Here is a 6,980-nt window from a genome sequence, read left to right on the forward strand (position 1 = left end):
GGAAGCCTTGTCTATTCTTTCCTTAGTCTGATTAGACATCCTTTCTCTGTGTCCCTAGCAGACTCTGTTCATACTTTGTGGCATTTGCTAGATTACATTGCAATAACAAATTCCAGTCTGCTTCTCCATCTTTAGTTTTTCTCAACATGTGATTTGTGGACTTCTTGTTTCAGAATCACTTGGAGAGTTTAAACACAAGCTCCTGGGACACACCCCAGACCCACCAACTCCGAATCTTTGCCGGGCAGAGCCTAGGAGTCTGCATTTTAAAAATTTCTCAGCCGGGGTGATGGCTCATACCTGCAATTCCAGCACTTTGAGAGGCCAATGCAGGCAGATTGCTTGAGCCCAGGGGTTCAATACCAGCATGGGCAACATGATGAAACCCTGTCTCCACAAAACAACGACAACAAAAAACCAACATTAGCCAGGCATGGTGGCTCACGCCTGTGGTCCCAGCTACCCAGAAGGCTGAGGCAGGAGAATTACCTGAGCCCACGAGGTCGAGGCTTCAGTGAACCAAGATTGCACCACTGCACCCCAGCCTGGGTGACTGAGAGAGGTCAAGTTTAAGAGCCACTGCACTAGACATGAAGTAGTCATATTTTCTTAGATCTTCAGCATCTACCATAAGTACACAGAGAATGGATTCTGAATGAAAGAGTCTAGAGCTTGAAAGAGAACTGAAATTTAAAAATAAAAATTAAAACCTATGAAATGAGCAGCATAACTTGGACTAGAAGGCGAGTATTTCCTGTTGAGATCCCAGTTGCCAGCAGGCGGCGCTGTGTCAATACAAATGCTTTCACCTGAAGGGAGAAGACAAGAAGTTTGGTTGATTTACTGGAATTCAAGCCTCAAATACTGCGTAATTGAATTTATGTTTTCTTACTCAGTTTGTCTGCATTGTTCTACTTGTATGAATACATTGATTTTTTTTTTTTTCCATCTAGCCCAGGACAAAGCGGAGGAAATTGATTTCTGAAGGCATGAAGTCTTAGACAAGAAAAGCCGTCAAAGGAGGCTGGTGGCAGCGGGTTGCTGGGCAGGTAATGAAGGAGAGGGGAAGGAAATTAGCAATTACCCTTATTTCCATCCTCATGAGGGAAAGCTGCTCCCTGCCAGCACCGCCTGTTGTGAATTACCCAAGCATTCAAATCAATGTGTCATTTCAGCGAGAGGGTGGAGCCATCCTGTAATTTCTGTTAGTCATCCAGTTTCCTTTACGTGTTGTCAGATGCCTACGTGAGTATCCTTTGAATGCCGTTTCTCTCCCGAACCAAAGTCTGAAAGCCCGAATCTTTCTTCTGGGCTGAGTACTTTATTCTCCTGAGATGTGGGAAGTAGGCCCAGCAAAAGCCTGGGGCCCCACCGACAGCTCCTCCCCCACCTGCCTCCCGCTCTGCGCGAGGGCTTCCCTGTGCACAGAACTGATAGAGCTGGCCTGGCCTCTGGGCAGACAATCAGGCCAGGCCAGAGCTGGAGGCTTAGCGGGTTTCCTCCCGACAGACGAGAGCTTTCAGCCAGAGACCTTCGAGGAGGGAGGCAGGGGGAGGGTTTGCAGCTTTCCCAGCTCTGGGCAAACAGAGCAGTGTGGTGGAGAGGAAGAAGGGGGAGGAGACCTGACCGCTACTCTCCGCCTAGACCCAGTGTCACTGAAGAGGCGCTCTTTAAAGGCGTCACACAATTTAAGAACAGTGCATGGAGGAAATAACTATTAAGTTCTGAATGTCCAAGCATAAATGAAATGGAAGTGCTTAAAACTAATAAGAAAGAAGCTACAGTTCCTCTTTTCCTTTCTTGAAAAATCAAATGCAAAAATCATCAGGTGCGGGGTCAAGCAAGGCAGGCAGCTATAAGTGGGGTGGAGGTGAGCTGTGGTGGTCAGAACCTGACCACGATCACATTCAGGGGTAGGCCAGGCTGTCAGAGCTCAAGTTACGGTAAGGGGTGGCCTGGCAGAGGCAATCTGCCACGGGATGTTGGAGTCCCAGTGGGGAGAGAAAGGTATTGCCAAGGCCGTGTATGTAAATGCATAATATTAAGGATAATGAAAGCACAGCTTCTAGCTGTTAGAGAAGACAGTTTACAAATCATGCCTGTAATCCCACTACTTTAAGAGACTGAGGTGGAAGGATTGCTTGAGGCCAGGAGTTTGACACCAGCCTGGGCAACATAGGGAGATCCCGTCTCTACAGAAATTGAAAAACACAGGATTAGCTGGACGTGATGGCATGCACCTGTATGCCAGCTCAAGAAAGGAGGCTGAAGTGTGAGGATCACTTGAGCCCAGATTGAGGCCATACTACAGCCTGGGTAACTGAGCAAGACCCCATCTCAAAAAAATAAATTATGGACAGACAGAAAACTAGAATGAAACCTGTGTTGGGTTGGAATGAAGTATTGGTATGAAGTCATGGTTTTCAATAAACAAATACGATCCATATTTTATTACATATGTGGAGAAACATAAGTGTACATATGTATGATTGTGTGTATGTGTGTACATACTTCCTGATAGTGTCCCAAGAGGGCCTGAGATTGATGATGACCAATACTGGTTTCTATTTATTTTTTAAAAATAGAGGTGGGGTCTTGCTATGTTGGCCAAGGTGGTCTTGAACTCGTGGCCTCAAGCAATCCTCCCACCTCAGCCTCCCAAAGTGCTGGGATTATAGGCATAAGCCACTGTGCTTGGTCTCAATCCTGGTTTCTGTTTTTGTGGGTTTTTTGTGTGGGTTTTTCTTTTTCTTTTTCTTTTTTCTTTTTCTTGAGATGGAGTCTCACTCTATCACCCAGGCTGGAGTGCAATGGCATGATGTTGGCTCACTGCAACCTCCACCTCCCTGGTTCAAGCAATTCTCCTGCCTCAGCCTCCCAAGTAGCTGGGATTACAAGCACCTGCCACCATGTCTGGCTAAGTTTTGTATTTTTAGTAGAGATGGGGTTTTGCCATGTTAGCCAGGCTGGTCTCGAACTCCTGACTTTAGGCATTCCACCTGTCTTGGCCTCTCAAAATGCTGCGATGTCAGGTGTGAGCCACCGTGCCTGGTTTCAATCCCGGTTTCTAAATATCATTCTTCACTTACAGGAACCAAGATCCCTTAAGAGAAATGGTTGATTCTAGGGGTTAATAAAGGAAAAGGAAAAGATGGGTCTGGGATAGCTTCTGGTGCCAGAAAGTAAGAAAGTACCCAAAGAAGGACACTGTAACCAGCCTGAAATGTCCTGCTGGCCAAATCTGAGACAATCTGAGCATCAAACTTAATAATGATGGTAATATAACCCATTGATACTAATATACCCATTAAATACTTTGTAATTCATAGTCCCTATTGATGTAAAGTGATAAAAAGATTAATTTTAAAGAGGAATGGAAATTTACACATTTTAAGTTCTTCCCTAGAAAACATTTATTTGTTACAATAGGAAAAAGAATAACTTCACAGCCAGGAAGCACAGTAGATGTGACCTTAATGAAATGATCAAAGTTAACATCATTAGTAATAGGACATATTGAAGTGTGGATCCAATGAGAAGAACACATGACTTCTTTTGTATTTCTGTCAAAGATACATAACCTGAATATAATCATTAGAAAACATGGACAGACCCAAGTTGAGAGACATTTTGTAAAACAATTAGTCTGTAACTGCAAAAGAGTCAAAAAAGTCACAAGAGTCACGAAAAAAACAGGAACTTTTCTCAGTTGAAGGAGACTAAAAGAGCTGTGACAAATAAATGCAACACATGATTCTGAACTGCACTCAGTTGCTATAAAGACACTTCTGGGACAGTTGGTGAAACTTGAATGCGTGTCAGAATTATACGGTAACAATGCATCAGTGCTACTTTCCTGATTTTGGTAGGAAGAGTGTCCTTGTTTATTAGAAAATGCTGAAGTATTTGGGGGCCATGGACACCATGTTGGCAACTTAATCTCAGAGATGAGGAGAAAACAGTTTTTTGTTCTATGGTTTCAAATTTTCTATAAATCAGATGTTGTTTGGAATAAAAATATACTGTTAAAAAAATAGAGAGAAGAGTAGGCCATTGGTGGGATGGGCATCAAAGTAGCATGGAGAGGTGAGATTTGAGTTTGCCAGAAAGGAGCAGAAGCATTTCTGGTGTGGGAGGAGCACCCTGGGCAGAGCAGAAGCATTTCCGGTATGGGGGGAGCACCCTGGGCAGAAGCCCCAAGATTGGAAGAAAAATGGCAGGAATTGGGAGGAAAGTTACCCCTGCTCACCTGGCACAAAAGGTTTGTGTTAGAAAGAGGGTAGCCATGTAATTTATCATGCAAATGCATGTACTTTTGAGAATGAAAGAGAGCACTGTTAATAATTACATTTGGTCTGCAGTGTGACCTCTTAAGGAAAAACAAAAAGTATGTAAAGAGAAAAAAAAAAAAACTGCATTTAAAAATTATATTTTGACATGAGCACAACATGACTATTTGGAAAACTGCCCTCAGCAAACTGGGATGTGTGACCCCAGCTAGAATTCAACAAGAGATCAGGAAATTTAGGGGAAATGGAACCAAATTGTAGAGGTTTGAAATGAAAATGGTCTTGCTTTCTGATCAGTAGTAAATAAATAAAATAAAATAAAAATGGTCAAATCTCGTGAGCTTTTCTATGTCCTCCTCTTTACTCGGCCTCACGGTGGCATTTGGTACAATCATTTTCTGCGTACTCTCTTCCTGTCTTTGGTGACCCCATATTCTCCTGGTTTTCCTCCCTTTACTCCGGCACTGTTCAGTTTTCTTCACCTGTCTATATCCATCTTCTCCTATTCAATCTCAGATGGTTTAGTTCTTCAGGGATCCATTCTGGACCCTCTTCTCTTTTGTCTCTATAATCTTTACCTGTTGGTTTTAAAAAATTATTTTTATCTTTTTATATTACATTTACTGGTTTGATTTTTTTTTTTTTAATCAAGAGAACTGGCTCTGGTCATTTGTTTAATTAATTAACTGATTAATTTATAGAGACCGGGTTTCCCCATCTTGCTCAGGTTGGTCTTGAACTCCTGGGCTCAAGCAGTCCTCCGGTCTTGGCCTCCCAAAGTACTAGGATTACAGGTGCGAGTCACCATACCTGGCCCTACTACCCTTTGGTTTAATGTTCTGTACTGATTCCCAAATATGTGTCCCCAAACTTTCTCTTTCCTAGCTCCAACATTTTACTGCCTACTTAACAGTGACATTTGGAGGACTCATAGTTTTCTCAAGTTAACATATCAAAACTAGAGAGAGTGAGTTATTGGAGTGGTTGGCGTAGGGCATTGCCCACTATCTAATCCCTCTGCGGTTCTGCGGTGGGCCTAATACTCTTCCCTCTTGGGCCTTAATATACTCGCATCTCAGTTAGAGGGTGTTGAGGTAGTTTGTCTGCCTCCTCAGGTATGATGGTTAATTTTATGTGTCACCTTGACTGGGCCATGGGATGCCCAGATATTTGGACAAATATTATCCTGAATGTTTTGGAGAGGGTGTTTTTGTATTAGATTAACATTTACATTGCTAGACTGAATAAAATAGATTGCTCATTCTAACATGGGTGGATCTCATCCAATCAGTTGAAGGCATGAATAGAACCAAAGGCTGACCTTCTTCCAAGTGAGGGGATTCCTTTTTCTGTGTGCCTTCAAACTAGAACATTAGCTTTTTCCTGCCTTTGACTCAAACTGAAGCATTTGTTCTTCCTGGTAAGTGAGCCTGCCAGCCTTCGATCAGGCACCACACACATCAGCTCTCCTGGTTGTCAGGCCTTAGGACTCAGATTAGAATTAAACCATTTGCTCTTCTGGATCTCCAGCTTGCTAACTCAGCCTCCAGATATTGAGACTTGCCAGCCTCCATAATTGCATGAGCCAATTTCTTATGATACATCATATATATTATATACATAATTACTATACAAATAATAAGAAACCTGTGTATTATAATCTCACACACACACCCTGTTGGCTCTTTTTCTGGAGGACCCTGACTGATATACTCAGGTTTCTGATCACAGCAGGGAGCACGATCTTGCCAGAGTCTTGTTAGGGACGCACAGGTCACTGATGAAGGCTGATTCTCCTTCTCAGTACAGCAGACCTGCTCTGGAAAGCGCTGGTCAAGCAGTGGTAGTCAAGTCCCAGATCATCTCAGGAACCATTTTACACTTGGCAATAACTCTTTGATATTCACAGAATTGGCCTGTGAGGAGGGGGTGACTCAGAGGAGGTCAAGAAGCAAGCTGTCCCAGTGATGACTGAGGTAAGGAGTCCAAAGACCTAAGGGTTCATCTTGGGTGGAGTTGAAAGTGTGGTTGCAACAAGAGTGGTGTTGGGGTTTGGTGGCCTGGTCCCGGTCACAGTAGCAGTCAAGAGAATTCTCCCAGGTACCTCCTATAAGCAGTTTGGTTGTATTCCTGATGAAGTTTCCGCCCACAGCTACCTCTGAATGGTGTCAGTGGCTAGGGTGGAAAGTACAAAGTCGGAGTGCCTCAGGTGGTAGATGTTCCTGTCTTTGTCCAATGTCCCCTGTCCCAACCCAAGAGAAAGGGCTGCTCTCGCCTCTCTAAGGCAGCTGTCTCTGTAAGCAGCGGAGCTGAGCTGTCTCTCCTAGCTGCAGACAGCTCTGATATTCTCTGGCTGGACTGAGCCCTTGGCCTCAAAGAATGAATTTTGCATGATCTGGGCAGCCTGAGTGATAATGGCAGCAGGACAGAGAGTAATCTCTCTGTCTAGGAAGTTGAGAGCCTCACCATGGTGGCTGAGGTGAGAATGGCCAGCCTGGGACAGGTTCTAGGGGCCACAAAACACATCACAGTCAGGGAGGCAGATCTGCTTCAGCTTGTCCAGTGAGGGCCACCTGGCGAGGTGGAAGGGAAGCCATCTAGCCAGAGGCCCTATTCCCATTGGCAGGCCCTGACCAACAACACTAGATGGGACAGTGTGCCAGGACTCAGCCTCAAGGTGGCTGTGGACAA

The 6,980-nt window shown here is 44.2% G+C and overlaps 1 long non-coding RNA gene across 2 annotated transcripts; it reads left to right on the forward strand.

Moving 5' to 3' along the window:
* Nucleotides 1-484: 484 nt before the first annotated feature.
* LOC116559872 lies at nt 485-6,477 on the forward strand. Of its 2 annotated transcripts, none has more exons than XR_004272663.1 (2): nt 485-1,049; nt 6,199-6,477. It is a non-coding gene; the product is annotated as an uncharacterized LOC116559872 (long non-coding RNA). The 2 variants fall into 2 exon arrangements; XR_004272664.1 differs by lacking the exon at nt 6,199-6,477 and adding an exon at nt 3,430-4,615.
* Nucleotides 6,478-6,980: the final 503 nt, after the last annotated feature.

This window comes from Sapajus apella, unplaced genomic scaffold (assembly GCF_009761245.1).
Source record: "Sapajus apella isolate SASKATOON/1434 unplaced genomic scaffold, GSC_monkey_1.0 scaffold24, whole genome shotgun sequence".
Taxonomy (NCBI): domain Eukaryota; kingdom Metazoa; phylum Chordata; class Mammalia; order Primates; family Cebidae; genus Sapajus; species Sapajus apella.